A 10448-nucleotide genomic window follows, 5' to 3' on the forward strand; every position below is an offset into this window, starting at 1 on the left:
AGGTTTCAAAGACACACGTGAAGAAGCCACCACCGTTTTATGCTCTGAAGGCCGATGCAGGGCCCAGGCAGAGAGGCCACCCACGCGTGTTGTCCCCGAGCTGCTTGCTGTTCAGCTGGGTGGCAGAAGGTGGGGGGTGAGGGGCTGAAGGGAAGGGGGTAGAAGGGTGGGAGGTCCAGCGGTCAGATCCCCAGGATCCCGCAGCTCCAACGGGATCTTCAGCTCTTCCGAGTCCCGGACCAGGTGCACACACAGCTTCCAGGGAAGGGCACCAGGAATCCCTGCAGGTCCCCGCAGCATTGAGATTTGGGGTGGTGACAGATAGATGCAGGCTCCAGCTTGGCCTTGCTCGCATCCCTGGCAGCTCCCCTTGCTGGGTGCCGGCCCGGCTGATCCAGAGACACATCTGGCTGCCGCTAGAGGTGGAGGGAACGGCCTGTGCAGATGGCCCCGCCTCCTCCCAGCCTGCATGAGGTCACAGCCCTGGGATGGAGCCCTCCTTCCAGGTCACGCCTAAAGGCTCTGCTGCTCTGACGGGCCCCTGACTGATTCAGAAGAGTTCGGGTTTTGTTTGGAAAGGGGCCCTCTCTAGATTTGGCAGAGTTAGTAAATAAAAATATAGAAGAGCCAATTAAATTTGAATTTCACACACACACACATACACACACACACACACACATACACACACACACACACACATACACACACACACACACACACACACAGAATACTTTTTTAGTGTGTGTATGTCTCATGCAATATTTGGGGGCATACTTACACTAAAAGTGACTGGGTGTTCATGTGAAATTCAGATTTAACTGGGCATGGGCACCCTGTCCCCGTCCCCCAGTAGATGCTCTTCTAGGGAGAGCCCCCCCTCCCCCAAACTGAGCGCCTTCCATTTGACCGACATGATAAGAACATTTGCGCAAGCACTCGATCAGCAAGTGAGAGCCTCGGAGGATGTAGGACAGGCCGCGGTTGGTCCTTGCTGGGCCTCAGTTTCCCCCTCAGGCTACATCGGGAAGCTACAAAGTCCCCAAGGAACCCCAAGTCCACACACATCGTGATCAGCATCTAAAGTCCTGGTTCTTTCCTGAGGTGTCCAAAGGTCCAGCCTGCCACCGGACCTCACCTGCTGCCCAGCTCTCACGACCACCTAGAAGGACTTGATATTTCCCCAAAGACCATCTCTTCTCGCCTGCAGGGCTTTACCTTGATTCTTCTTGCCTGGAACACCTCTCCCTCCCTTGAATGCCACCTAAACTCCTATTCACCTTTAATGCCTCCCCTTCCCAGAAGTCCTCCCTGACCACTGCAGGCAGAGACACTCTTTTCACTTCTCTGTCCCTTTGGGCATCTTTTTTTTTTTTTTTAATTTTTTTAATGTCTTATTTATTTTTGAGAGAGAGAGAGAGAGAGAGAGAGTGGGGAGGCGCAGAGAGAGGGAGACCCAGAATCCGAAGCAGGCTCCAGGCTCCGAGCTGTGAGCGCAGAGCCCGACGCGGGGCTCGAACCCACGAACCGCAAGATCGTGTGACCTGAGCCAAAGTCAGACACTTAACCGACTGAACCACCCGGGCGCCCCTCACTTTGGGCTTCTCTCACGCTTACGTTACAATGGAATCGCAGCTTACGCGTGTCTAATGTCCTCCGAAGAGAAAAGAAAGGTGAATAATTAGAGCACCAGTGGCCCAATGGGCACCTGCACGCCCCAACTGGATATGAGATGCAGCTGAGAATCTGTTCTCTGGGGCTCAGTCCCCCGGGGTCTCTTATCCTGTAACTACCTGGGGATAAGTTTAGACTTCGAAGATTTTTTTTTTTTTTTTTTTTAACTAGCGGTACAGTGGTGAAGAATGGAAGCTTTGGCAGACGAGACTTGGCCTAAGTTCAGACTCCAGCTCTGCCGCTCACTCCCTGCGTGACTTGGAGCCGGCCGCTACCCCTCTGTGCCTCAGGCTCCCTATCTATAAAATGGGTGTAAGGAGAATACAGTTTCATAAGGGTGAATCCCGCCCACTGGCGTTGCTCTCCAGGCCCCTGAGCTCAGGGAAGGAACAGCAGGACTGCCCCGGGCTACCGACAACCCCTGCTGTGCGGGACTCACTGTAGACGTCCCCCACCTGGTAGTGCACTCCGTCAAGTGCAATTCTTATTATACTCGACCTTTGCTTTCCAAGCTGCCTCCGCTGAATGGCACCCTCCGAGGACTGTAACCAGCAGACAGTCCTGGGCCCGAGTCCCCTTCCTGCCGGTTCTCCTTGTGTGACCTTGAGCAAGGAATTTCAGCCCTGCTCGTCCCCCCCCCGGGCCAAGTGGAGAGAAGGTACCCGCCTTGCAGGGCTGTGAGGAGTGAACACCTGTGCTAATACATCTGCCACCTGGCTGCTTCTAGTCTTTTCCTCTTCCTACAGCTGTTATCACACCGCATTGCCTTGTCAACTCACGTGTGGTTCTCCCTGGCAACCTGGGGGAGGATGGGCATTAGCTCCAATTCGTCCAGGCTTCCAAGGCCAGTCTGTTCTTGGAACGAAGGAGGCATCCACATATGGGGAAGGAAGGAAGGAAGGAAGGAAGGAAGGAAGGAAGGAAAGAAAGAAGGAAAGAAGGGAAGGAAGAAGGGAAGGAAGAAAGGAAGAGAGGGAGAGAGGGAGGAAGGAAGGGAGGGAGGGAGGGAGGGAGGGAGGAAGGAAGGGAGGGAGGAAGGAAGGAAAGGAAGGAGGGAGGGAGGGAGGAAGGAAAGAAGGGAGGGAAGGAAGGAAGAAAGGAAAGAAAAAAGGGAGGGAAGGAAGGAAGGAAGGAAGAAAGAGAGAGGGAGGAAGGAAGGAAGGTATGAAGGAAGGGAGGGAAGGAGGGAAGGAAGAAAGAGAGAAAGGGAGGAAGGAAGGAAGGTAGGAAGAAAGGAAGGGAGGGAAGGAAGGAAGAGAGAGAGGGAGGAAGGAAGGAAGGTAGGAAGAAAGGAAGGGAGGAAGGGAGGAAGGGAGGAAGGGAGGGAGGGAAGAAGGAAGGGAGGGAAGGAGGAAGAAAAGAAAGGAGGAAGGAAGGAGGAAGAAAGGAAGGAAAGAAAGAATGAAAGAAGGGAGGGAAGGAAGGAAGGAAGAAAGGAGGAAGGGAGAGGAGAGAGGGATGAAGGAAGGAAGGAAGGGATGGAGGGAGGAAGGAAAGAAGGGAGGGAGGGAGGAAGGAAAGAAAGGAAGGAAGGAAGGAGGAAGAAAGGAAGGAAAGAAAGAAGGAAAGAAGGGAGAGAAGGAAGGAAAGAAGGAAGGGAGGGAGGAAGGGAGGAGGAGGGAGGAAGGGAGGGAGGAAGGGAGGGAGGAAAGGAGGGAGGAAGGGAGGAAGGAAGGAAGGGAGGAAGGAAGGGAGGGAGGGAGGAAGGGAGGGAGGGAGGGAGGAAGGAAAGAAAGAAGAAAGGAGGGAAGGAAGGAAAGAAAGAAAGAAAGAAAGAAAGGAGGGAGGAAGGAGGAAGGATCAACCCCTTTCTCCTCAGCCTTGCCCAACAACAAGGTTATAATCAGAGGAATGGACCAACAACCCCTGTTCTTTCTCATATCTCTTTTCTGGAATCGCAACTTAGGTTTGTAGCTGTCTAATTTATTATTATATGGTGCAGTGCAGGGTAATTATATGCTGTGGAATAATTTGTTATAACTTGGGCTGAGGCCTATAACTGTATAATTTATTATTATACAGTACAGTGTTGAATAATATGAAGAGTGTATAATTTATTTCAGGCTCACGAGCCTAACCTGTAATCCAAATGCAGCGTGCAGTCTACATGGATGAGTTCACGTTTCTGCAGAAGCCTCAACTTAGGGATTTCTTCATTGCTAAGTTCTCTCCTTGGGCTTCTCAGAACTCCCAGCCAAGACTTGCAGAGTTCCCAGTACTGCTTGGAGCGAGGCTCAAGGCAGCCCCAGCCCTCGCCGAGTGGGGGCTTCGGCATCGGATCAGAGGAAAGGAGGGCCCCGAGCTGTCACGCTGCCCAGCTGGGTGTCACCCTGCCCAGCTGTCCGTGAACCTGGGCAGGAGGTGTAGAACCATGATCAAAACCCAGCGTCCTGGATCCCCGGCAGGACCTCCCTGGCCGGCAGGATCTCCCCGGGTTTATTCGATGACTGTTTTTGTTCTCTTCTTGGCACTGGGGATACATCATTGAACAAGAAAAGGTGTCCCCTCGTGACGCTTGCATTCTGGGGGTTGAGGGCTTACAGCCCCCTGGTCCGTTGTTTCTCACAGTGTGGTTCCTGGACCTGCCTCGTCTGGGAGCTGGTTGGAAATGCAGAACCTCAAGCCACCTTGAGCTCCCGAAGGTCACCTTAACAGACCCCCTGGTGATTCACACTTGAGAGGCACTGCTTGAGCTTGTGCACGATTGAGGAAAACTGTTTCCTTCTGTATATCCGCCTTGCCCTGCAAATATATGCCTTCTCCCCAGGGCTTTTTTTTTTTTTTTTTTTGTCCTGGTCACAAGTGTTCATTGTGCAAGCTTTGGAAATGACAAAAAAAAAAAACAAAAACAAAACAAAACAAAACAAAAACAAAAACAAAAACAAAAACAAAAAAACTCACAAAGAAGAAAATCAGAATTACCCAGGATTCCACCATCCAGAGATGGCTCTGTTGATACTTTCGTGGCTAATTCATCGGATGTTTTGCATTCATAGATTTTTTTTTTTTTTTAACACAATTTCAAGAAAAGAGGCAATGGTGTAGAGAGAGCCGTGGTTCTCCAAAACCAGCATGCATCCGCCTAGAAAGCTCGCTCGGACACACATTGCTGGACCCGACCCCAGAGCTTCTGCTCAGAAGGGGATTCGCGTTTCTAACAAGCTCCGGGTAGTTAAGAGCTGCTGGTCCAGAGGCCACATTTGGGGAGCTCCTGGTGTGGCTGTTAAGGTCTTGGGCTCTGGGTTTTAGCCTTAAAGCGTTGGAAACCTGACTCAGCCACCGACGACTTGCCTGCAGGGAAGTCATGGGCCTCCGTGCTCCTACCTTCTACCTCCACAAGGACACTGCCTGCCTCATAAGATTATTAGAAGGACTAAATGAGTTAATTAGAGAAGTGAGGCACACAGGAAGTATTAATTATGGTTAATGTGAATATAATTTTATACCTGAGCTTTCTGAGCTCAACCATTGTTCATAAACATTTTTAAGTCATTATTTTTCGGCGTATTGGTTTTTTATTTTATTTTTTTCTTCCACATTTTTGAGGAGCGGGGAGGGGCAGAGGGAGGGGGACAGAGGATCTGAAGCAGGCTCTGCGCTGTCACCACAGAGTCCAAACTCGCGAATGGTGAGACCATGACCTGAGTCGAAGTCAGACACTTAACTGACTGAGCCACCCAGGTGCCCCTACATATTTGTTTTTTTAAAGTCTGCAGAGTTGTCTTTCAAACTGATCCGTTTATCAAGTCCCTGTTTTTTGACTAATAGAATATCCACAGGGCTGCAATAAGCATTTTCGTGGATAAATCATGGTGTACCTGTCTGCTTATCTCCTTTGGATAGAATGTTCTAGATGTAAAGTTGTTGCGTCAAATGGTATGACCATATTTAAGGCTTTTGATACGCTTTGCTAAATGGACTTCCCGAAGAGTACTACTGACTTATAATGCCATCAGCAGCATCTGGGGACATCTCTTCTATTTTTGTTAATGCCCATGTTGGGTTTTTAAATTATGCTAACGTTTGGTTTGCTAATTTGAATTTTTTTGATGACTACTGGAGTCGAGTATCCCCCTCCAATACCTTAGGATTTAACTTAAAAAAAAAAAAAAAAAGACTCCTCAAAAGTTGTGTTTACATGAAGTCAACCAGCCCTTTTCCCCTCCAATGAACCGACTATTTTGGCATCACTCAGCCCCGTGGGAGCAGAGGCATCACCTCACAGGTAAGAGCTGCCTGTTGAAATCCCACCTGGGCTGCTGGTAACATACCTCCCACTTAATAGACAGGTGTGGACTCGAGAAGGCATGAAGCGTTAACAGGACAAACAGAGGTAGAGAAGTCATTTGTTCAACAAAAACTCCCTCATCGTCTCCCCACAGGTCAGGCCCTCTGCTAAACACAGAGGGGTGTGAACGCAAAAACCAGAAAGTCTCCACACATGGGGGTGAAGAGAGTGGGGAGAGCTACACAGAAAATACACACACACACACACACAATGTGAAATGAGGGTGCAGATAAGGGCAAAAGGGTAGGAATTTCCTAAGAAATGGCATGGCTTTGAAGTCAGAGCGGACCTGGGTTCAAATCCTGTGCCTTCCAGCTCCTAACCTTGGGCACGTCGCCTAACTTCCCTGAGTCTTAATTTCTGCACCTGTAAAATGTGAAGGCTATTTTGAGGCTCAAATGAGTGCAAATCAGTGAAGAATATCTGGAAACAGGGAGGCAATGAATCTCAAAATGGTGACCCAAGGGCCAAATATAGCCTGAAAGTCTCGTTGGGTCTCTCCAGTGGTTTTGAAAAAATGTTTAAGGAGGAGTTAGGATGGCTTGGGCCAATAGTTCTCCATCTTAGCTGACCAAGAGAAACACCTGGAGATGTATTGGTTGCTTGAGAAGAGAGCTGGGCTCATTCACTGACCTTCCTTCTGGCCAGTAACATGGAGTAACAATGGAGTGTCATGAAATGAGTTTATCCTCTCATCGGAAACAAAAAACTGAGCAAAATAAACAAGCCAACTGTTTGACATTGGGCATCAGAGAACAAAGGAAGTGATCCCTGAGAGATTAAAAGAGAGAGAGAGAGAAGATCCCGACAATTGCCCCCATCTGACTATCTAGAGAGAGTTTTCAAACCACAGTGCCCCTAGGTGGAGTCCAGTGGTCTCTCTGAGTCGAGGAGGTGCACCTGGGAGGCCAAGGCAGCTAGAATTCACAGGGTAGTGTCACTGAGGAGAGAGGGGAGATGGGTGGGAAGAGAGAGGAGGGAAGGAAGGAGGGAAAGGATGGGAGGAAGGAAGAAAGAAAGAAAGATTGAGAGCAAGCAAGCATGAAAAAGTTCTGGACATCTGCAGAGAAGCCTTTGAGTCTTCTTCTGAATACTGATGACCACATCTAGATTAGCCAGAGTTTTCCAGAGCAATGGAACCAGTAGGAGATAGATGTATATATATATATATATATATATATATATATATATATATATATCCAATATGTAAAGGCCAGGGGACAAATGATGTAAGTCCCAACTCAAGTCCAAAAGCCCAAGAACCAGGAGAGTGGTGTCCGATGTCTGAGGGCAGGAAAAGATGGATGTCCCAGCTCAAGCAAAGAGCACAGTCATCTTTCTTCCACCTTTTTGTTCTAGACAGGCCCTCAAGGGATTGGATGGGGCCCACCCACACTGGTGAGGGCCATCTTCATTACTCAGTCTACCAATTCAAATGCTAATCTCTTCCCCAAAAAGCTCTCACAGACACACTAAGAAACAATGTCCTATCAACTCTCTGGGCATTCCTTAGTCTGGACACATAAAATTAACCATCAGTATGCATGGAAACTGAGGTTATGACCATCATCATCATAAATCTACCGCTTGTCAACTTGGTGCACATATATATTTCCTTAAGCTATACTTAATCTCCAAATGAAAGCAATAAAAAGCCGTAATTCCATCTAACATGACAGAATTACTCCGTGTACAACCAAAAATGTACCAATCTCTTTCCCAAAAGAAGCGAAAGGTCTTTGAATGATGTTTACTCCTCTCCTGACAATCCCATAACTGAAATACAGTAGTTCCCCTTATGTGCAAGGGATCATTCCAAGACCACCCGTGGATGCCTGAAAACGTGGATAGTACTGAACCCCAAATATACTATGCTTTTTCTGATACACGTATACCTATGACAAAGTTTGATTTGTAAGTTAGGCACAGAACGAGATTAACAATAACTAATAATAAAATAGGACAAATTATAACAACATACTGTAATGATAATAACATACGGTAATTCACATATGTGAATGTGGTCTCTCTCTCTCAAAATATCTTACTGTACTGTACTCACTCTTTTTCTTCTTGTGATGATGTAAAGTGCTAAAGTGCCCACGTGATGAGATGAAGTGTGGTGAATGACAGGGGCTTCCTGACGAAGCGTTGGGTTCCTATGGATTTTCGGATGTTGTCAAAAGGAGGAACCTCTACTTCTGGACGGTGGTTGACCACAGGTAGCTGAAATCACTGAAAGTGAAACCATGGATAAGGGAGGATTACTGAAATACGATGTAAAATTAACAATCCTTAAATACCGGTATTTTAAAGTCAAAACATCTTACGTTACATGATAAGGTAATAACAGAACAGAGGAAACAAAGATACTTACTTAAGAAATATGTATCCACACAAATGTATTCATAATTAAATAAGGAGGAAATACTCAAGACAATTATCGCCCTGATTTCTGTAACTGGATCTGCTGGATCAGATGGCACAATGACAGAGCTCTCTCTTACTCTGGGCCCCACTCAACACTAGCAGCTTTTCGGGTCACTCACTACTTAGACTGGGCTAACACCCCCCAGTGGAGAATACGTTGCCTCCAAAATCCATGGAGGCCCACTGGGCATTGTGCCTCTTTCTTGGCCCTAGGAGGGGCCAGACGCAGCAACTGATTATCACCTCGGAAGGGATGTCTTGACACACCCCACCCCACCGGACCTCTAGAACTTTCACCGAGGTAGAAGACACCCACATTTTTGTCAGACTTACTTCTCACTTTGTGACACGCAAATGTCTTACCAGTAAATGTAAAGTAGCTGCTACTTCCTGCTTACTGGGTCCAATTGGCATAATGTCATCCATGTAACAGGCTAGCGTGACATCTTGTAGAAGGAAAAGGTGATCAAGATCCCTGCCAGCTAAATTATAACGTGGATCTGGAGAGCGGATATACCCTCAAGGTAGGACAGGGAATGTGTATTACTCACCATGCCAGGTGAAAGCAAACTGCTCCGGTGGGCCTTATGGACAAGGATGGAGAAGAAAGCATTTGCCAGATCAGTAGCTGCACACCAGCAACAGGGGATGGGTTAATTTGCTCACAGAATGAAACCACATCTGGTACAGCAGCTGCAAATGGAGGCATCACTTAGTTAAGCTTATGATAATCCACTGTCATTCCCCAAGCTGTGTCTCTCTTCTGCACAGGCTAAATAAAAGCGTTGAAGGAGGATATGGTTTGGAATCACCAACCCAGCATCTTTCAAGTTCTTGATGGTGGTGCTATCCCTGCAACCCAACAGGGATGTAGTATTGCTTTTGATTTACTATTTTTCTTTAAAAAAATTTTTTTTTAAACATTTATTTACTTTTGAGAGACAGAGTGTGAGTGGGGGGAGGGCAGAGAGAGAGAGGGAAACACAGAATCTGAAGCAGGTTCCAGGCTCAGAGCTGTCAGCACAGAGCCCAATGGGGTGGCGAGGGGGGGGTTCGAACTCACAGACCCTGAGATCATGACCTGAGCTGAAGTCAGACGCTTAACCCACTGAGCCACCCAGGCGCCCCGATTTTCTATTTTTCTTTTTTTTTTTTTTTAATTTTTTTTTTCAACGTTTTTATTTATTTTTGGGACAGAGAGAGACAGAGCATGAACGGGGGACGGGCAGAGAGAGAGGGAGACACAGAATCGGAAACAGGCTCCAGGCTCTGAGCCATCAGCCCAGAGCCCGACGCGGGGCTCGAACTCACAGACCGCGAGATCGTGACCTGGCTGAAGTCGGACGCTTAACCGACTGCGCCACCCAGGCGCCCCACCGATTTTCTATTTTTCTAAGTAGCAGCAGTTCTAGTGGCTTTCACTTGGCCTTTCACTTGTTCCTACAATAACATTCCTCATTCCACAGGTCAGGGAACAAAGTCAGGGATTCTGCCAGATGCTAAGTATGTCAGTTCTGATTATGCATTCTAGAACAGGAGAAATGACCACAGGTTGAGTTTGGGGACCCATTGTAAAACAGATATGATCTAAAGCCCCATTGATCACCTGACTTCCATAAGCCCCCACCCTGACTGGTGTCCCTGACAGCAACATTTGGGGTCTCTTAGAATTAAAGTTAGAGCCAGTGTCCAATATTTCCTGAACAGTCTGGTTATTTCCTTTTCCCTAATGTACAGGTACCCTGGCAAAAGGCTGTAGGTCTTTTGGGGGGGAAGACTGGGAAAAGATTATCAGTATAACTTTTAGGGAGTATATCAGGATCCTTCCTTAAGGGGACCCAGCATCCCCTCAATTAAGGGGTTTTGGATCTGTAAACTGACTCAAGTCTGGGGATCAATTGAGGGGCCATGACTCCATTTTTATGATTTGAGTTAGACTCTTGTTCACTTGATCTAGAATTCCTCTGCTTAAACAGATCGAGTAAGAATTTACTAGGCTTCCTATTTCCCTTCTAGGAATACCATAATTAATACCATGAATACCTATTTCCCTTCTAGG

Source organism: Leopardus geoffroyi, chromosome A3 (genome assembly GCF_018350155.1).
Source record: "Leopardus geoffroyi isolate Oge1 chromosome A3, O.geoffroyi_Oge1_pat1.0, whole genome shotgun sequence".
Taxonomy (NCBI): domain Eukaryota; kingdom Metazoa; phylum Chordata; class Mammalia; order Carnivora; family Felidae; genus Leopardus; species Leopardus geoffroyi.